At 36.7% G+C, this 22,462-nt stretch overlaps 1 long non-coding RNA gene across 2 annotated transcripts in view; it reads right to left on the minus strand.

Moving 5' to 3' along the window:
• LOC115942664 (uncharacterized) overlaps window positions 1-22,462 on the minus strand; it is a 73,984-nt gene that overhangs the window by 18,142 nt on the left and 33,380 nt on the right. For both annotated transcript variants that reach the window (XR_014141357.1, XR_014141358.1), the window contains exon 4: window positions 8,567-8,700. This is a non-coding gene — a long non-coding RNA (uncharacterized LOC115942664). The remainder of the gene's footprint in view (window positions 1-8,566; window positions 8,701-22,462) is intronic.

Genomic DNA, 22,462 nt, shown 5'->3' on the forward strand with positions numbered 1-22,462 from the left:
GACTTCTCCAGGAACAAAGGAGCTGGTAGATGGCATTTCCGTCCCCTGCCCCCAAGCCTAGATATGAAGACACCTACTGGAACCAATGCTACATAAATTGCCACCTAACTCGATAACACTGCTGTCCCGCCTGCTGTGTTCTCCTGTGGACATGTCCCCACCAGCCAGGCCTCAGCTCCAGGTCCCCTCCCATAGCAGACCTATGCAAACCTTGCTAACACCGTGCATTCCGCCCCTGCTTGCTTCTGTGAATCTGCCCCCTCCAACCCAGCCTGCCTGGGTCCCCAGCAGCTGCAGGTTCCCTTCCACCCATGTGGACCTTACTGGCACTGTGCACCCCACCCCTGCATTCTCCTGCAGTTCAGGGCTACCGTATCTCTGGCAAATGCCTGGTCTGACTCAACTTAAGCCCAAGGGGGCCCCAGACTGGCCCACTAACAGCACAGGGACCAAACCCTGCCCAGAACAGGCAGAGAGAGACATTGCAGATGACTAGACTGAAGGCAAAAGCAGCTCCGCCACAAAAGCAGGGCATATGCAACACACATAAGAAACACCCCCAGAGTGGCAGGTTCTGGTGAACAGGGGACATTGCACTGCAGGGTACTACAGGACCTCTTCTTCATAAGGCCAGGAGGTGTAGCTGACTTTCCTAACACAAAGAAACAGACACAGAGAGTTAGACAAAGCAAGGAGACAGAAGAATATGTCTCAAATGAAAGAATAGGACAAAATCACAGCAAGAGAGCCAACCGAAATGGAGATAAGTAATATGCCTGACAGAATATTTAAAGTATTGGTCATAAAGATACTCACTGGACTTGAGAAAAGACTGCAGGACCTCAGTGAGACCCTCAACAAAGAGACAGAAAACATAAAAAAGAACCTATCAGAGAGGGAAAAAATAGTAGACTAGAGGAAGCAGAAGAATGGATCAGCGAACTGAAGGAAAGAATACTGGATAGAATCAAGTTGAACAGGAGAAAGAAAAAAGATACAAAATGAAAATAGACTTAGGGAACTCAATGACACCATCAAGTGTAATAATATTCACATTATAGGGGATCCCAGAAGGAGAAGAGAGAGAAAAGGGGGCAGAAAATTTATTGGAAGAAATAATAGCTGAAAACTTTCCAAAGTTGGCGAAGGAAACAGAAATCAGGCCAAGGAGGCACAGAGAGCCCCCAACAAAATCAACCCAAAGAGGTGCACACCAAGACACATAGTAATTAAGATGGCACAAAGTAGTGATAAAGAAAGAATTTTAAAAGCATCAAGAGAAAACAGCTACGTACAAGGAAAACTCTATAAGGCTATCAGCAGATTTTTCAGCAGAAACTCTGCAAGCCAAAAGAGAGTGGCATGATATATTCAAAGTGCTGAAAGAAAAAAACCTGCAGCCAAGATTACTCTATTCAGCAAGGTTATCATTCAGAATAGACGGAGAGATAAAGAATTTCCTAGACAAACAAAAGTTAAAGGAATTCATGACCAATAAACCAGCCCTACAAGAAATGTTAAAGAGGGGGGCGCCTGGGTGGCTCAGTCGTTAAGCATCTGCCTTTGGCTCAGGTCATGATCCCAGGGTCCTGGGATCAAGCCCCGCATCGGGCTCCCTGCTCTGCGAGAAGCCTGCATCTCCCTCTCCCACTCTCCCTGCTTGTGTTCCTGCTCTCCCTCTCTCTGTCTGTCAAATAAATAAATAAAATCTTTATTAAAATAAAAAAAAGAAATGTTAAAGAGGACTCTGAGTGGAAAGGAAAGACTGTAAGTGGGACTAAGAAAAGTAGGAAACACAAAAGCAGTAAAATTAAGTATATCTATAAAAACCAGTCAAGGGATTCACAAAAAAAAAAAAAAAAAGACATGAAGTATGACATCATGTATCTAAAATGTGGGGGGAAGTGGAGTAAAGAATGGGATCAAAGTTAAGCGACCATCGGGGCGCCTGGGTGGCTCAGTTGGTTAAGCAACTGCCTTCGGCTCGGGTCATGATCCTGGAGTCCCTGGATCGAGTCCCGCATCGGGCTCCCTGCTCGGCGGGGAGTCTGCTTCTCCCTCTGATCCTCCCCCTCTCATGCTCTCTGTCTCCCATTCTCTCTCTCTCTCAGATAAATAAAAAAAAAAAAAAAAAAAAAAAATCTTTAAAAAAAAAAAAAAGTTAAGCGACCATCAACTTAATACAGACTGCTATATGTATAAGATGCTATATACAAACCTAATGGTAACCATAAATCAAAAACCAGTAATAGACATGCACAAAATAAAGAGAAACGAATCCAAATATATCACTAAAGGAAATCAGAAAACCATGAGAGAAGCAAACTACAGAAGAAAGGAACAGAGAAGAACTATAAAACAACCATAAAACAAGTAACAGAATGGCAATGTGTACATACCTATCAATAATTACTTTGAGGGCGCCTGGGTGGCTCAGTTGGTTAAGCGACTGCCTTCGGCTCAGGTCATGATCCTGGAGTCCCTGGATCGAGTCCCGCATCGGGCTCCCTGCTCGGCGGGGAGTCTGCTTCTCCCTCTGACCCTCCCCCCTCTCATGTGCTCTCTCTCATTCTCTCTCTCTCAAATGAATAAATAAAATCTTAAAAAAAAAAAAATAATTACTTTGAATGTAAATGGACTAAAGCTCGAATCAAAAGATATAGGGTGACAGAATAGATAAAAAAGCAAGACCCATCTATATGCTGCCTATAAGAGACTCATTTCACACCTAAAGACACATGCAGATTGAAAGTGAAGGGATGGAAAAGCATTTATCATGGAAATGGAAGCGAAAAGAAAGCTGGGGTAACAAAACTTATATCAGAGAAAATAGACTTTAAAACAAAGACTGTTTTACAGAAAGCAACAAAGAAGGACACTATATTATCATAAAGGGAACAATCCAACAAGAAGATACAACAATTGTAAATATTTATGCATCCAACATGGAAGCACCCAAATACATAAAGCAGCTAAACACAAGCATAAAGGAAGTAATCCATAGTAATACAATAATGGTAGGGGACCTTAGCACCTCACTAAAAATTAATGGATAGATCATCCAAACAGAAAATCAACAAGGAAAGAGCGGCTTTGAATAACACATCGGACCAGTACAGTCTAACAGATATATTCAGAATATTCCATCCAAAAACAGAATACACATTCTTTTCAAGTGCACATGGAACATTCTCCAGATTAGATCACATATTAGGCCACAAAACACGTCTCAACAAATTCAAAAAGATCAAAATCATACCATGCATCTCCTCTGACCACAATGTTATGAAACTAAAAATCAACCACAAGAAAAAAATCTGGAAAGAACACAAATACATGGAGGTTAAATAACATGCTACTAAACGATGAATGGGTCCACCAAGAAATCAAAGAGGAAATTAAAAAATACATGGAGACCAATGAAAATGAAAACACAATGGTCCAAAATCCTTGGGATGTAGCAAAAGCTGTTCTAAGATGGAAGTTTATAGCAATACAGGCCTACCTCAAGAAGCAAGAAAAATCTCAAATAAACAACCTAAAGGAGCTAGAAGAAGAACAAACAAAACCCCAAACCAGTAGAGGGAAGGAAATAATAAACATTAGAGCAGAAATAAATGAAATAGAAACTAAAAAAACAATAGAACAGATCAATGAAACCAGAAGGTGGTTCTTTGAGAAGATCAATAAAATTGATAAACCTTTAGCCAGACTCATCAAAAGAGAGAGAGAGAGAGAGAGAACTGAAATAAACAAAATTGGAAATGAAAGAGGAGAAATAACAACCGACAGCACAGAAATACAAAGGATTTTAAGAGAATATTATGAAAAATTATATGCCAACAAATTGGACAACCTAGAAGTGGATAAATTCCTAGAAACATATAACTTTCCAAAACCAAATCAGTAAGAAATAGAAAATTTGAACAGACCAATTACTAGCAATGAAATTGAATCAGTAATCAAAAAACTCCCGACAAACAAAAGTCCAGGACCAGATGGCTTCATAGGGGAACTCTACCAAACATTTAAAGAGTTAGTACCCATTCTTCTCAAACTTTTCCAAAAAATTTAAGAGGAAGGAAAGCTTCCAAATTCATACTATGAGGCCAGCAATACCCTGATACCAAAATCAGATAAAGACACCACAAAAAAAAGAGAACTATAGGCCAATATCTCTAATGAACATAAGTGCAAAAATCCTCAAGAAAATATAAGCAAACAGAATCCAACAGTACATCAGAAAAATCATTCACCACAATCAAGTGGGATTTATTCCTGGGATGCAAGAGTAGTTCAATATTCATAAATCAATCAACGTGATAAATCACATCTACAAAGAAAGGATAAAGACCATATTATCGGGTGCCTAGGTGGCTCAGTCGGTTAAACGTCTGCCTTCAGCTCAGGTCATGATCCCAGAGTCCTAGGATAGAGTCCCACATTGGGCTCTCTGCTCAGCGGGGAGTCTGCTTCTCCCTCTCCCTGTGCCCCTCCCCTCTGATCATGCTCTCTCTCTCACACACGCTCTCTCTCTCAAAATAAATAAATAAAATATTTTTTAAAAAGACCATATTATCATTTCAGTAGATGCAGAAAAAGCATTTGACAAAGTACAACATTCATTCATCATAAAAACCCTCAACAAAGTAGGGTTTAGAAGGAACATACCTCAACATGATAAAGGGCATATATGAAAAACCCATAGCTAACATCATACTCAATGGTGAAACACTGAGAGCTTTCCCCCTAAGATCAGGAAAAAGACAAGGATGTTCACTCTCCCTCCTCTTATTCAACATACTACTGGAAGCCCTAGCCACAGCAATCAGATGAGAAAAAGAAATAAAAGGCATCCAAATTGGTAAGGAAGAAGTAAAACTTTCACTCTTTGCAGATGACATGATACTATATATGTCGAAAACCCTAAAGATTCTATCAAAAAACAATTGGAACTAATAAATGAATTCAGTAAGGTTGCAGGATACAAAATCAATGTATAGAAATCTGTTGTATTTCTATACACTAATAACGAAGCAGCAGAAAGAGAAGTTAAGAAAACAATCCCATTTGCAATTTCACCAAAAACAATAAAATACCTAGGATTAAACTTAACCAAGGAAGTGAAAGACCTATACTCTGAAAACTATAAAATATTGATGAAAGAAATTGAAGATGACACAAACAAACAAATGGAAAGATATTCCATTCTCATGGATTGGAAGAATATTATAAAAATGTCCAAAGCAATCTAGAGATTAAATGTAACCCCTATCAAAATATCAACAGCATTTTTCACAGAACTAGAAGGAATAATCCTAAAATTTGTATGGAACCACAAAAGACCCAGAATAGCCAAAGCAATGTTGAAAAAGAACAAAACTGGAGGTATTACAATCCCAGATTTCAAAATATACTAAAAAGCTGTAGTAATCAAAACAGTATGGTACTGGCACAAAAATAGACACAGAGCAATAGAACACAATAGACAGCCGAGAAATAAACCCATGATTATATGGTCAATTAATCTTTGACAAAGGAGGTAAGAATATGCAATGGGAAAAAGTCCCTTCAACAAATGGTGCTGGGAAAACTGGACAGCTACATGTAAAAAAATGAAACTAGAGCACTTTCTTACATCACACACAAAAATAAACTTAAAATGGATTAAGGACCTAAATGTGAGACCTAAAACCATAAAAATCCTAGAAGAGAGCACAGATAGCAATTTCTCTGACAAATACATAGAGGTTAAATAACATGCTACTAAACAATGAATGGGCCATTGCAACATTTCTTTAGGTATGTCTCCTGAGGCAAGGGAAATGAAAACAAAAATAAACTATTGGGACTATATAAAAATAAAAAGTTTCTGCACAGCAAAGGAAACAATCAACAAAACAAAAAGACAACCTGCTGAATTGGAGAAGATATTTGCAAATGATATATCCGATAAAGGGTTAGTATCCAAAATATATGAAGAACTTACATAACTCAACACCAGAATAACAAATAATCCAATTTAAAAATGGGTAGAAGATATGAACAGACATTTCTCCAAAGAAGACACAGCTATGACCAACAGACACATGAAAAGATGATCAACATCACTAATCATTAGGGAAATGCAAATCAAAACCACAGTGAGATAACACCTCATACCTGTCAGGTGGCTAAAATCCCAAACACCAGAAACGACAAGTGTTTTGGTGAGGATGTGGAGAAAAAGGAACCCTCATGTACTGTTTATGGGAATGCAAACTAGGGCAATCACTGTGGAAAACAGTACGGGGGTTCCTCAAAAAATTAAAAATAGAACTACCCTATGATCCAGTAATTCCACTCCTGGGTATTTTCCCAAAGAATATGAAAACACCAATTCAAAATGATATATGCACCCCTATGTGTACAGCAGCATTATTTACAATAGCCAAATTATGGAAGCAATCCAAGTGTTTATTGATAGATGAATGGATAAAGAAGAAGTGGGTGTGTGTGTGTGTGTGTAATGGAATATTACTTAGCCATAAAAAAGAATGAAATCTTGCCATTTGCAACAACATGGATGGATCTAGAGAGTATAATGGTAAGTGAAATAAGTCAGTCAGAGAAAGACAAATACCATACAATTTCACTCAGAAGTGAAATTTAAAAACAAAATGAAGAAAAAGAAGAGAAAAACCAAAAAACAGACTCTTAACTATACAGAACAAACTGATAGTTACCAGAGGGGAGGTGGGTGGGGGGATGGGTAAAATAGGTGATGGGGATTAAGAGTACACTTGTCATGATGAGCACCAAGTAATGTATAGAATTGTTGAATCACTATATTGTACACCTGAAACTAATATAACACTCCATGTTAACTATACCAGAATTAAAAAAAAAAATCAAGTCATACACCTTAAATATACATAATTTTTATTCGTCAATTTTATCTCAATAAAGATGGAAAAAAGTTTTCCTGTATATGACTAGAACCCCTCCTTTGGAATTTTACAAATTATTTTATTAAAAAATCAAATTGTTTTTGAAATTGTTTCTGGAATGTTCAACTGACATTTCTTTGAAAAGAGCACTATATTAAGACTGGGCCATGGTACAGCTCAGCTTTATGTATGTTATACATACAACCATTATTTATTTAAAAATAATTGATAAAAGCCCCTCCTTTGCTCAGTTCTAGGGGAAGTGGGAAGTACCATATAGTTGTTAATAGTCGGTATACACAGATACCGTAAGAATTAAGGAATCCTTTTATAGCTTTATGTCAGGACTCATCTAGATGATAGATTTAACTACCAGAAATCCAGTGATTTCCTCTAATAAAGTACTCTGTGGTTCCTTCCTCTTTCTTAATTCATCTTTTTCCTCTTCTTCTCAAATAAAATCTAAAAATAGTTTTAAGTGCAAATGAAGTTGAGATCCTAGGCAGAAAATTATATTATAAATATAAACTTGGGGTTTAAAATTTATGTTAAATGATGCCAATCACATTCTAGATTAGATGTGGAAAGTATATATTAGTGTGCTGATGAAAGCATATTCAATATGCCTTTTTGGTATTTCTGTGAGTGTCAATTGTGACATTACCAGATGTCATGCACTTAGATCATCTTATACAAATGAAAACCATTACTGGAATTATTACCTACCTGCTAAAATTCTTATATTTTTCACATTCTTGTCTAATTCATCTTTACACAGTTGTCTGAAATGACTGTTTTCAATGGTATTTCTTTTCTGTTTAAAATATCTGTGGATAACACCTCAATCACAATGAGCATATCTAGTGCCTGGATTATACCCCACTAAAAAGAACCAGAGCTCCTTGAAAAAGTGGATGATTTTAGTCTGGAGTAGAGAAAGTATAAGGTGGTCTTGAAATATCTTGTGCCAGAAAATACAGAAGTGCTCAAAAACTGATGGGGTCATGTAAAAGGAAGGCAGAAGCCAGCTTGAAAGGGCTCCCACTTGATAAATATGGAACAATTTGAGTATCAAAATGAATAAGGAACTGGAATTGATTATAACACCTTGAACAACAAAAAAAATTCAAACTGACACTATTCAGTAAAAAAAAAATTAAGGGCATGGTGCCTGGGTGGCTCAGTCAGTTAAGTGTCTGCCTTTGGCTCAGGTCATGATCTCGGGGTCCTGGGATTGATCTGGGTCAGGCTTCCTGCTCAGTGGGGAGTCTGCTTCTCCCTCTCCTTCTGCCCCTCCCCCTGCTCATGCCCTCTCTCTTTCTCTGTCGCACTCTCTCTCACATAAACAAATAAATAAATAAATAAAATCTTTTTAAAAAATTAAGGGTGAGGAAGAAATGATGGAAAAGGTGTTTACAGAATAATGTCAACTCATAAATGTGGGATTGTTACAATTAGAAAACCAATATTTTGCAATCACCATTGTAATACCTGATTCAGGCAACAATCATCAAGAGATGTAAAATCAGTAAGTGAAAGGTTGGTAGGGAAGAATATATCATCCAGTCTCAAAGGACCCATAGTTATAATTACAAAGAGAAAAGGAAAAAAAGAGAATAAATGAGAAAAAAAGGTACCTTTATAAATGTAGAAGTCTGGTGGAAATCACTTGAATCAAATGTTCAAACTTAATGTCACCAAAATGGAAAAAATGACATCGTGTTTTCTACGATGTGACACACTGAGGACACAAATCACCCATGAAGTATTCCTGTAAAAAAAAAAAAGGATTCTGATCATAAGGTAGTAATTGTGCAAACTAAATTCAGGAACATTATGCAAAATAGTTGACCTGGACACTTCAAAAAATGTCAATGTAATAAAAGAAAAGTGCAGAAATTATCTTTAAAGAAAGTAAAGGGACATGACAACTAAATGCAATGTGCAAACTTTAATTGGATCTTGGATTTTTTTTAAAAAAAAGTATAAAAGACAATGTGGTTATTAGTCCAACTGAAGAAATATTAGTATGGAATGCATATTAGATAACAGTAACATATCAACGTTCAATTTCCTGAGTGTGGTAATTTTCTTGAGTGTGACAAATGTATTATAGTTATTTTTTGTAAGAAAAATATGCTTTAAGTATGTATGGGGAAAATGTCAAGAAGTTTGAAACTTACATTTAAATCTCTTGGATCTTTCACAAAAAAGTGTGTGTGTACACACATGTGGGCATAAGTGCTTACACAGAAACACATTTAAATAGAAAACAAATTTGCAAAATGTTAATAACTAGTGAATCTAGGTAAAGGGTATGTGGGTGTCCATTATACTAGTTTTATAACTTTTCTGTAGCATTAACAGTTTTCAAAATAAAAAAAGTTAGGAAATGAAAATAACATGGAAAAAAAATTAAATTAAAAAAATACGTTGAGCCAAAGATAAAATGCAAGAGACAAAGTTGGGATGAGCAAAGTTAGAAGTAGAGTAAGGATAAAAAGTTTAAATCTATGACCTCTCATGGCTCTATTCTTATGAGTCCACCCTGCTGCCTCAGAATATTCTATCATATGCTACATATCCTTCACATTAGGAACCAAACACCTATGGAATAATGTTAGAATCATAAGCTCTTGACCTTGTGTCAGAAGAAAAAGGTGTATGAGAAATTCAAACATTCTATAGCTTCAATGCTTCATGTCATCTTTCCTACAGACAGGGTTGCCAGGCCCTTCTTGTTTGAAGGACTGACTAAATTTTATTCTCCTTGGCTGTAGGTTTATCATAGTGATAAGACCATTAGTTCCCAGAGGCTGGAAGAAGAGCTAGATGCTAGAAATTCCAGTCACTTGTATTTTTTTAAGACTTTATTTATTTATTTGGGAGTGAGCATGAGCAGGGAGAGAGCAGAGGGAGAGGGAGGAGACTCCCTGCTGAGCAGGGAGCCTGACGTGGGGCTCCATCCCAAGACCCTGGGATCATGACCTGAGCAGAAGGGAGACCCTTAACTGACTGAGCCACCCAGGCGCCCGCCAGCAATTCCAGTCACTTTGAAATGCATTTTTAAAAGTAAGAGAAAAATGTTTATCTAGTTTGTAAGGCTTCTGCCCTATAATATTTATGTGAACCTTTTCTGGGCATATTCTCTGACTCCTCTCTCTTCCCTCATGGTTTTCCCGTCCTAGTGACCTCACTGAAAGCTACTGTTGATTCTTTATGTGTGTTGCCTATGAACATGCGTGCGTATTCACTCCTTCCTCATTCTTTTACTCATTTATTCATCCATCACAATTACTTATTTATGTAGGTCACTTTATCTTATATATTTTTAAATTTATTTTTAGCTCACTTTATTTTAAATGATAGTTTTACAAATGTTTAAGCAGATGAGCATTTATACTCTAAAGGGCAGGAGAGATGAACAAGAGACACAAAATGTACCACAGACAGCTGGATTGGAAAAGAAAGATTAACACAGGCCTGGACTCTCTTCTTGTATCTCCATCATCATCTACCTTTTTTTTTCAATGCAAGGAAGACAACAATGGAACATCTTTAAAGTAGTAAAAGAGGGGCGCCTGAGTGGCTCAGTCATTAAGCATCTGCCTTCGGCTCAGGTCATGATCCCAGGGTCCTGGGATCGAGCCCCGCATTGGGCTCCTGCTCAGCAGGAAGCCTGCTTCTCCCTCTCCCACTCCCCCTGCTTGTGTTCCCTCTCTGGCTGTGTCTCTCTCTGTCAAATAAATAAATAAAAATCTTTAAAAAAAATAAATAAAAATAAAGTACTGAAAGTAAAAGTCAACATAAGATTCTATACATAGAAAAAAAAAGGATTTCAAAAACAAAGATAAAACAAGACTTTTTCAGACTTAACAAAAGGCGAAAGAATTCATCGCCAGCAGACCATCATTATAAGAAATATTAAAGGGAATTCTTTAGGCCAAAGGAAAATGCTACTAAAAGGAAATAGGGATCTATGCAAAGGAAGGAAGAGCACTGGAAATAGTAACTACATGGGTAAATGTCTAATATTTTTCTTATTCTTTAAATATATTGAAAAGACATTTGACTATATAAACAGAAATAATTAACAATGTAGTATAGGGTTTATAATATATGTAAAAACAAAATGCAGGACAACAATAACACGAAGTCCAGGAGGGGAGAAATGTAAATATACTATTGTAGGTGTCTTAAACTATGCATGAGGTGGTATAACAGTACTAGAAAGTTGACTGTGTCAAATTAAAAATGTATACTAAACCCAAAAGCAACCACCAAAACAACACAACAAAGAGTTATAACAATACGGGGAAAAGGAGATAAAATTAAATAATAAAAAACACTCAATTTGTTCCCACTTTGGTCAGTGGTAGCTCTTTCAGGTTGGTTGTCACTTTGACATGCCCTCATCTTTTTGGGGTTTTTTGAGCACTTTCTTATTTTCTGATACTACAAGATGCTCTCCTCCTTGGTCCTAAAATCAGCTGTTCCTCTAACAATCCCTGGTTCCTTTTATTGGAGACTGTATTTAGAAACCAAAATCTGGGTCCTGACTGTGCTTGTTGCTTTTGGGTGTCATTGCTTCTAGGCCCTCTCAATGGATAGAGCTAAGTAATATATGTATGGATACTAACCCACATGTACACACATATCTATAATTCTTTTTTTCTATCTATCTATATTAAGCTAAATGTAAGTTCATACTTTATGTCTCTGACTCTAATCCGGTATCACAGGGTTTATCCTTGCTTTCTTTTCTTGCTTACCTGTAACTTTCCTCTCACAGTGAGCACCTTGAACATACCATCCACCATCCATTTACTTGTTTAACACCACTGTAATGTAAAGTGATGTGAAAAATTATATCCATACGAAATCCTGTACACAAATGTTTATAGCAGCTTTATACATTTTGGCTAACAACTGGAAGCAAGGAAGATGTCTTTTATCAGGGGAAAGAATAAACAAACTCTGGTGCATCCATATAATGAAATCCTATGCAGCAGTAAAAAGAAATGAGCTGCTGATTCATTCATCAACATGGATGAATCTTAAGTGCATTCTACTTAGTGAAAGAAGGCAGAAAACAAAAGCTACATATTGGATACATTGTATGATTCCATTAATATGACACCTGGAAAGGGCAAAACTATAGGAACAAAACAATTAGTGGTTGCCAGGGGTTAAGAAGACCCACGTGGTTGACTATAAAGGGGATGCACAAGAGAACTTTTAGGGTGAATAAATTGTTTTGTATGGTGTTGGAGTGATGGATATATTACTACCTGTGAACTGTATAGAATCCATAGAACTATATATTATAAAGAGTGGATTCTAATGTATGCAATTTTTTTAAAAAGCTGACCTATCTAACTTGGGAAAATGATATTTTGACTGAAAACTATAAGGCTATAGACAAAAGGAACTGTACATAGTCATTGTACTTCTAGGTGGTAAATTTGTTTCTCATAAGGGTATGAGTTTAATAATGTACTTCAAATAGGGGCACCTGGTTGGCTCAGTCAGTTAAGCATCTGACTCTTGATTTTGGCTCAGGTCATGATCTCAGGGTCATGAGATCAAGCCCCACATCGGGCTCTATGGTGGGCATGGAGACTGCTTAAGATTTTCTCTCCCTCTGCCCCTCCCCACGGCCCCACCCCACTGTCTCTCTCTCTCTAAAGATAATAATAAATAAAATAAAAATGTACTTTAAATATAAAGACACAACTAATTAAAAGGATGGAAAAAAATTATCATGCTAACACTAGGCAAAAAAAAAAAAAGCTTGAGCAGCTATATTAATATCAAAGTAGATTTCAGAGCACAAAATTTTGTATTACTAGGAATATGAAAGATCATCTTAAACTGATAAAGAAGTCAATTCATCAGGAGGACATAATCCAAAATGCTTATAGATCTAATCACAGAGCTTCAAAATATATGAGGCAAAATCTGAAAGAACTGTAGGAAGAAATAGACAAATCCACAATTAGAGTTGATTTCAATACCCCTCTCTAAATAACTGAAGAGCAAGCAGAAAGAAAATCAGTACAGCTATAGAAGACTTGAACAACACAGCCAACCAATTGATCTAAGTGACATTTATAGAACACGCCATGCAACAACAGCAGAATACACATTCTTCTCAATTGAGTATGGAACATTTACCAAGAGCGACCATATTATGAGCCACAAAATGAGTCTCAATAAGTTTAAAAGGATATATGTCATATAGAAACTGTTCTCTAGACTGTACTAAGAAAAATACATGTTTTTTTAATTTATAAAATGTACTTATAAATTTTGGATCTAAAGAATTCTAGTGTAACAGACAGTTCACAATTGGTTACTACTTAGTAGTTTTCACTGGAGACTAAGGTTTCAAAGAGTTGAAATTCTAACCATAATTAAGACTGAAAAAAAAGGCTTAGGTCAAAATCTGAATATTAAAAGGTTATAGAAGGTTTATGAAGGGAAGTCTTTGGAAAGGAATTTTATGTGTGGTCAGGACTAAGTTTAAAATGCATGGATTCTAAAAGTATACTGGTATAATATTAAAATTTGATTTTCTCTCTGTTAAAAAGAAAGTTTTTTTGGATTGTTGGTCTGCTCTTGATAAGGAAATGTAAACAAGTTTTTTTTTTTTCTTTTGTCTGCCCAGAAAACCAAAACTTATATTTTGTCTTTATCAGGTCTTTGATTATTTAAAGTTAAAACTTTTCAATATTAACAGAGCTAAATTTTACTAACAACTATACAACCCTACATATTTGCCTTTAGAATCTCTTATTGGCACCTTAGTTAAGTTTTATAAGGATCCATAATCCTATTTAGGCATGTGTTTTACAACTTTCTGAGGGTTTTTAACAAACTTCCCCAAGATTTGAATTATAAATAAAGTATTTTGACCAATAAAAAAAAGAAACTTTTCTAAGGACAATGGAATTAAACTAAAAATCAACAACAGAAATATATTTGAAAAATCCATAAACATTTGAAAACTAAGTAACACATATAAATAACAAAATCAAAAGAACAAAATGAAAGACAAAAAGGAAATCAAAGAAAAAATCAAAAGGGAAATTAGAAAGTATTTTGAATGGAATGAATATGAAAACAGAACATATCAAAATTGTGGGATGTCACTAAAGCAGTATGTAGGAGAAATTCTATAGCACTAAACACATTGGAAAAGAACACCTCAAATCAATTACCTCAGCTTCCACTTTAAGAAACTAGAAAAGGAAGAGCAAATTAAGTTCACACTAAGCAGAAGAAAGGAAATAATAAAGATCAGAGCAGAAATCAGTGAAATAGATAACAGAAAAATGACAGAGAAAATAAAACCCAAAGCTGCTACTTTGAGAACAATAAAATTGATTAACCTTTAACTAAACTGATCCAGAAAACAAAAAACAAAAAACCACAAATGACCAATATCAAAACAGAAAACTTGAGTTGTCCTACATTAAATAAATGGAATCTTTAGTTAAAAGCTTTCCTACAAAGAAAATACCTGACCTACGTGTCTTCACTGGTGAATTCTATGAAATATTTAAGGAAGAAATAACACCAATATTCTTTGTAACTCTGAAAAGGAGGGAATAATTCCCAAGTTATTCTTCTTTTTAAAAAGATTTTATTTATTTATTTGAGATAGAGCGTGCACACGAGAGAGAACGTGAGCAGGGGGAGGGGCAGAGGGAGAGGAAGAAGCAGGCTTCCCGCTGAGCAGGGAGCGGTTGGGGGCTCGATCCCAGGACCCTGAGATCATGACCTGAGCCAAAGGCAGATGCTTAACCAACTGAGCCACCCAGGTGTTCCCAACTTATTCTTTAAGGCTGCCATTGCCTTGATACTAAAACCTGGCAAGGACATTACAAGAAAAAAATTAAAGGTCAGTATTCCTCATGAACATCAATGCAAAATCTAAACAAACTTTTACCAAGCTGAATCCAACAATATATTAAAAAATATTAAAAACTTATCATTACATTTTAACAACAAAAGATGTGAAAACTCTGTATACTAAAAACTACAAACTACTGCTAAAAGAAATTAAACAAGACTGAAATCAATGGACAGACATACTATATTCATGGGTCATAAGACTTAATATGTCAATTCTCACCAAATTGATCTATATATATTATATGCAATCACCAATACCAGCAGACTTTTGGTAGAAACTGACAAGATGATTCTAAATTTCATACAGAAGTGCAAAGGACCTAGAATAGTCAAAATCACTTTGAAAAAGAGGAATAAGTTAGAAGATTAAAACTCACTTCAAAAACTTAGTATAAAGCTATAGTAATCAAGACAGTGTGGGATTGATGTCATGATAGATAATTAGAGCAATGGAATGAATTAAATCTATATATATATGAACAACTGATTTTTTTTTTTTTTAAAGCTTTTATTTATTTGACAGAGAGAGACACAGCGAGAGAGGGAACACAAGCAGGTGGAGTGGGAGAGGGAGAAGCAGGCCTCCCGCGGAGCAGGGACCCCGATGCGGGGCTCGATCCCAGAACCCTGGGATCATGACCCGAGCCGAAGGCAGACGCTTAACGACTGAGCCACCCAGGCGCCCCGAACAACTGATTTTTGACAAAGGTGCAAAGACAATTCAATGGAGTAAGCATAGTCTTTTCAACAAATTGTGCTGGAATAACTGGCTATCTATATGCAAAAGAAAATGTATTTGGGATCATACCTTACACCATAAACAAAAATGGATTCAAAATAGATCAATGACCTAAATGTAAAAATTATATAACTTCTAGAACAAAGCACAAGAGAAAAACTGTGGCCTTGAGTTACAAAAAGATTTCCTTGAAACAGCACCAAAAGCCTTATCCATGAAAAAAAAAGATAAATGGAATTTATCAAAATTTAAAACCTCTCCTTTTCAAAAGATAATGTTAAGAGAATGAAAAAAATAAGCTATATAGAGAGAAAAATATATCTGATATACATGTATCATATATCTGATAAAGGGCTTGTACTGAGATTAGATAAAGAACTCTCAAAGCTCAATAAGATAATAACAAAGACCCCAATAAAGTGAACAAAAGATTTTTATAGATACTTTACCAAAGAAGATATACAGATGGAAAATAAACACATGAAAAAATGGTCAAAATCACTAGTTATCTGGGAAATGCAAATTAAAACCACAAAGGAAATACCACCTCCCACTTTTTTAAATGGCTAAAATTAAGAAGACTCACCATACCAGAAGTTGGTAAGAATGTGAAGGAACTGTAACTTGCATGACTGCTGATTAGAATGTAAAATGCGCAATCACTTTGGAAAACAACTTAGAAGTTCAAAGTTGAACACACATACATCTACCATATGACCCAGCTATTCCACTTTTTTTTTTTTTTTTAAGATTTTATTTATTTGACAGAGAGAGAGATAGCGAGAGCAGGAACACAAGCGGGAAGAGTGTGAGAGGGAGAAGCAGACTTCCCGCTGAGCAGGGAGCCCGATGCAGGGCTCGATCCCAGGACCCTGGGATCATGACCTGAGCCGAAGGCAGACGCTCAACGACTGAGGCACCCAGGGGCCCCACCTATTCCACTTCTAGGTATTTATCCAGGAGAAATAAGAGCATATGTCCATACATTGACTTGTACATGAATTTCCATAACAGCTTTATGTAATAGCCCAAAACTAGAAACCCACTCAAATATCCTTCAATAGGTGAATGAATAAGTTAATTTTGATACATCTATACAATGGAATACTACTCACCATTAAAATGGAATAAACTGTTGATATACACAACACTATGGATGAATCTAAAAATAATTATTCTGAGTGAAATAACAGAGACAAAAAGAATATACAGTAGTATAATTTCCTTGATATGTAATTTTTAAAAATAAAAACTAATCTATAGTGACAGAAAACAGATCAATGGTTGCCTGGTGGGTGATGGTGGTTGGTGAGGAACAAGAGGAAGGGGGATGAGAAGACTTCTGGGTATGATGAATATGTTCATTATGTTGATTGTGGTGATAGTTTAATAGGTATATATACATCAAAAGCTATTAAATTGTATACTGAAGACATATGCAGTTTCTCATATATCAATTATACCTCAATAAAGGTGTTAGATACAGGATTTTTCAATGACTGTTCAATATTCATTGCATAGTTATACTCAGCTATGTTCTCTTTGATTATCTCCAAACTTTTGTTATTATCTTTGTTCACAAATCTTTGAATGCATTTTAAGTTACTTTCTTAGGATAATAAATTCCTCAAAGTGGAATTACTGGGTAAAAGATTCTCAGGGGTTTTTTTAAAAACTTTTTTTTAAAAAGATCTATTTATTTATTTGAGAGAGAGAGAGAAAGCGAGAGAGAGAGCGCAAGCTGGGGAAGAGGGGGAGGGAGAGAGTGAGAGAATCTCAAGCCGACTCTCCACTGAGCATGGAACCTGACTCAGGGCTCGATCCCACAACCCTGAGATCATGACCTGAGCTGAAATCAAGAGTTGGATGCTCAACTATCTGAGCCGCCCAGGTGCCCCCCAAATTTTTGATAAACATTGACAAATTGCTTTCCATAAAGGGTATATCAATTTATACTCTTACCATCACTGTATGAATTACAGAATTGGGTCATTTTAAAGAAATTTATGTTCAAAACTCATTGAACACTTCATAAATGTACTCTTGATTTCTGAGCAACCTTTACTAATACTATTGTCCTGCTCTAAAATTATCTGAAACTCCTTACCACTTTCTCAATTATCCTTAATTTTTGCTTGTTGCTATACTGTCATTGCTTCATTTCACATTGTTCCTTCTTTAAAAAATGTTTATGACAGGTTTATTAAAATATAATTCACATGCCATGCAATGCATTCATTTGAAGGATACAATTCAATGGTTTTTAGTAAAATTAACAAAGTTCTGCAACTGTCACCAGAATCAATTTTAGAACATCTTTATTACCTCAAAAAGAAACCCTGTGCTCATTAACAGTCACTCATTTCCTTTTGAACCCACTAGCCCTAGGTGACCACTAATGTATTTTCTGTCTCTATGAATTTGCCTATTCTGGACATTCCATATAAATGGAATGAATACAGTATGTGGTCTTCTGTGACTGGCTTCTTTCACTTAGTATAATGTTTTCAGGGTTCATTCATATTGTAGCTTGTATCAGTATTTCATTTCTTTTTTTATTGCCAATTAACATTCATTGTACAATATACCACATTTGGCAATTCATTGGACAAAGAAGAGACTATTCAACAAATGGTATTAAAACAATTGGACATCTATTTGCAAAAAAAAAAAAAGAACCTGGATCTATGCCTCATACCTTATCCACAAATTAATTCAAAATGGATCCCATATCTAAATGTAAAACATAGGAGCACCTGCGTGGCTCAGTTGGTTACACATCTGTCTTCAACTCAGGTTATGACCCCAGGGTCCTGGGATCGAGCCCCGCGTCAGGCTCCCTGCTCAGCTGGGGAGTCTGCTTCTCTCTCTTCCTCTGCCCCTGCTCCTGTGCTCTCTCTCTCAAATAAATAAATAAATAAAATCTTAAAAAAAAATAAATGTAAAACATAAAACTGTAAACCGTATAGAAAGAAAAATAGGAGAAAATCATCACTGTCAGTGGTTAGGCAAAGACTTTTTTAAAAAGATTTTATTTATTTATTTGAGAGAGAGAGTGAACACAAGTGGGAGGAGGAGCAGAGGGAGAGGGAGAAGCAGACTCCCCACTGAGCAGGGAGCCCAACACAGGGCTGGATCTCAGGACCCTGAGATCATGACCTGAGCCAAAGGCAGATGCTTAACCAACTGAGCCACCCAGGTGCCCCTAGGCAAAGACTTCTTAGACATGACAGCAAAAATATGATCCATTAAAAAAAAGAAAGGACTTGTACCCAGTATATATACAGAACTCTTAGAACTACATAATAAGAAAATCAACAGCCAGCAAAAACCTTAAAATACAACCCAGCAATCATACTCCTGGGCATTTATCCCAGAGATATGAACATTTATGTCCACACAAATGATTATAGCAACGTTATTTGCAATAGCCAAAAACTTGAAACAACCAAAGCGTCCCTCAATAGTTGAACAGTTACACATACTGTGGTACATTTATACCACAGAGTAATTACTCAGCAATAAAAATCAATACATTATTGATGTATGCAACAACGTGGATAGATCTGAAAGGTAGGCTGAGAGAAAAAAGCCAATCTCAAACTGTTACATACCATGTGATTCCACCTATACAGCATTCTCAATGTGCCAAAAGTATAGAGATGGAAAACAAATTGTTGGTACCAGGGGTTAGAGTTGGCTGCAGGGAGGTGCATGGCCATGAGGATAAAGGGAGCGCAAGGGAGGTATTTGTGTCAATGGAACAGTTCTGCATCTTGCCAGCTGTGGTGGTTACACAAATCTACACACATGACAATATGGCATAGAACTATACACACACATTATACCAATGTCAATTCCTGGTTTGGCATCATACTATAGTTATGCTAGATGTAATCATTGAGGAAAGCCAGTGAAGGGGACACATGACATCTCTATAGTATCTTTGCAACTTCCTGTGAACGTAAAGTTATTTCACAATAAAAGAGGTTTTTTAATGGCAAAAGACCTGAACAAACATTTCACCAAAGAAAATAAACAGATGGCAAATAAACATGTGAAAAGATGTTCAACATCATTAGCCATTAGGGAAATGCACATTAAAATCACAAGGAGGGGCACCTGGGTGGCTCATTCCGTTAAGCGCCGACTCTTGATTTTGGCTCAGGTCATGATCTCAGGGTCATGGGATCGAGCCCTGTGTTGGGCTCCACACTGGGCATGGAGCCTGCTTAAGATTCTTTCTCTCTCCCTCTGTTCCTTCCCTTGCTCATGCTCTCTCTCTCTCTCTGAGAAAAAAAAATTTTTTTAAAGATTTTATTTATTTGAGAGCGAGAAAGAGAGCACTAGCGGGGTGGGGGGGTAGGGGTAGAGGGAGAGAGAGAGAGAAAGAAGCAGACTCCCTGCTAAGCAGAAAGCCCAATGTGGGGCTCAATCCCAGGACCCTGAGATCATGACCTGAGTTGAAGGCAGATGCTTAACCGACTGAGCCACCCAGGTGCCGCAAGAAAAAAAAATTTTGCAATAAAACCACAAGGAAACATCACTACATATCCATTAGAATGGCAACAACAAAAAATACTGACAAAAATCAAGTGCTGGCAAGGATGCAGAGCAACTAGAACTCTCGAGAATACACTATTGGTTGGAATGCAAACTGATACAGCCACTGTGAAAAACTCTTTGGCAGGTTACTTTTTATGAAGTTAAACATATGTTTGCCATATGACCCAGCAATCTTACTATTAGGTATTTACCCTAAAGAAATGAAAATTTACATTCACCCAAAAATCTGTACATGAATGTTCATAGCACCTCTATTTATAAATGCCAAAAAACTAGAAACAACAGAAATGTCCCTCAATAGGTGATTGAATAAACAAGTCGTGGTATGTCCATACAATGGAATTCCACTCAGCAATAAAATGGAAAGAACTATTGCTAAATGCAACAATATGGATGAATTTCAAAGGCATTGTACTCCAAAGTCTCAAAAGGCTGCATACTGTATGATGCCATTTGTATGACATTTTCCAAAAGACAAACTATAGTGACAAGAAAGATAAGTAGTTTCCAAGGGGTAGGGGTGGGGCATGGATGTGGCTGTAGAGCAGAAGGTCAGCAACTATTTTCTTCCTTTTTTTTAAAACATTTTTTTAAAGATTTTATTCATTTATTTGACAGACAGAGAGAGACAGCTAGAGGGGGAACATAAGCAAGGGCAGAGGGAGAGGGAGGAGGAGGCTCCCCACTGAGCAGGGAGCCCGACACGGGGCTCCATCCCAGGACCATGGGATCATGACCCGAGCCAAAGGCAGACCCATAACAACTGAGCCACCCAGGTGCCCCTCAGCAAATATTTTCTGCAGAGAGTCAGATGGTAAATATTTTAGGCTTTGTGGCCTGCATATGGTCTGTGTTGCATATTCTTCTTTGTTTGTTGCTTCTGTTCTTTTTATAACACTTGAAAATATAAAAACTATTCTTAGCTTCTGGGTCCTAAGAAAACAGGGCATGGGACAGATTTGACTCGGGCGCAGTTTGCTGACCCCTACTACAATGAGATAGCACAAGGGAGTCCAGGATCTGGTGTGTGATGTAATTGATCTGCATCCTAACTGTAGTGGTGGTTACACAAATCTATAGATGTGTTAGAACTCATAGAAGTGTATGCACATAAAAATGTCAGTAATATCGTATGCTAATTAAGAAAAAAAGACCCCAGTAACCAATCAGGTCTGCTCATCTGTCACGAGAGATCAAAGATTGCCTTTTCTCTAAGATACAGAGATCAAGAAATCTTTTTAAAGATGGTTTCTACTTACTCTATTTATAAAATTGTTTACCGTAGTAATTCCCTCAGTTAAAATGGCACCCTTGTTTGAATATGATACTGAATTCAATTGTAATTTATTAGGTTATGATGATGACAACTGTTTCTTTGAGGACAGGAAAGGCACGTGTTGATTATTCTCTACTACAGAGAAATAAATGTATTTAGCACTTATAACAATGTCCAGTTTATTAGCTGAGCCATGAACATTGAAGCTCAAAGCAGTATGTGAGTTTTAGCCTGCAAACAGCAATTCAAGCTGAATTGTTCTCTAATAAGTTGCCTTTGTAAGCGCCAGAAATGATAACTTGTGTTATGGAGAATATGCCCTTTCTTAACTTTTCTAAACTGGAGACGAGAATCTGAGATTTACTTGGATGCTCCAGAGAAGAGGGTCACTGTACCATAGCAGCACTTTTCCACAGGCCTTGCTTACTGTCAGAAAGAAGACTCAGCATATTGTATTTAAAAAAATCCAGAGAACTGACTTCTGTGGTCTGGCCAAATGAATAAATTTTTAATGCTTCCCTAAAAATAGTTCTTAAGAAAATAAAAATATTTCATCTTTAGTAGTGATTCTCTTGGTGGTAGGTTATGTACCTCGGGGTCAGTGATATTTTTGGAAATTATACGACCTAATCCAAGAATTGCTGGCCTGGTGATCCCTTTGAAAAATAGTATAAAATCTTTCATCTAGGCAGTCCTTCAAAGTATATTTATCAAGTATATACTCTGGAAAACAGTATGAGGTTTCCTCAAAAAGTTAAGAATAGGGTGCCTGGGTGGCTCAGTCAGTTAAGCGGCTGCCTTCAGCTCAGGTCATGATCCCAGGGTCCTGGGATTGAGTCCCGCATCCGGCTCCCTGCTCAGCAGGAAGCCTGCTTCTCCCTCTCCCTCTCCCTCTGCCTCTCCCCCTGCTCATGCTCTCTCTCTCTCTGTATCTGTGTCTCAAATGAATTAAAAAAAAAAAAAGTTAAAAATAGAACTACCCTATGACCCAGCAATGGCACTACTAGGTATTTATTCAAAGGATACAAACAT

This window comes from Leptonychotes weddellii, chromosome X (genome assembly GCF_054177405.1).
Source record: "Leptonychotes weddellii isolate Sample4059 chromosome X, ASM5417740v2, whole genome shotgun sequence".
NCBI lineage: Eukaryota > Metazoa > Chordata > Mammalia > Carnivora > Phocidae > Leptonychotes > Leptonychotes weddellii.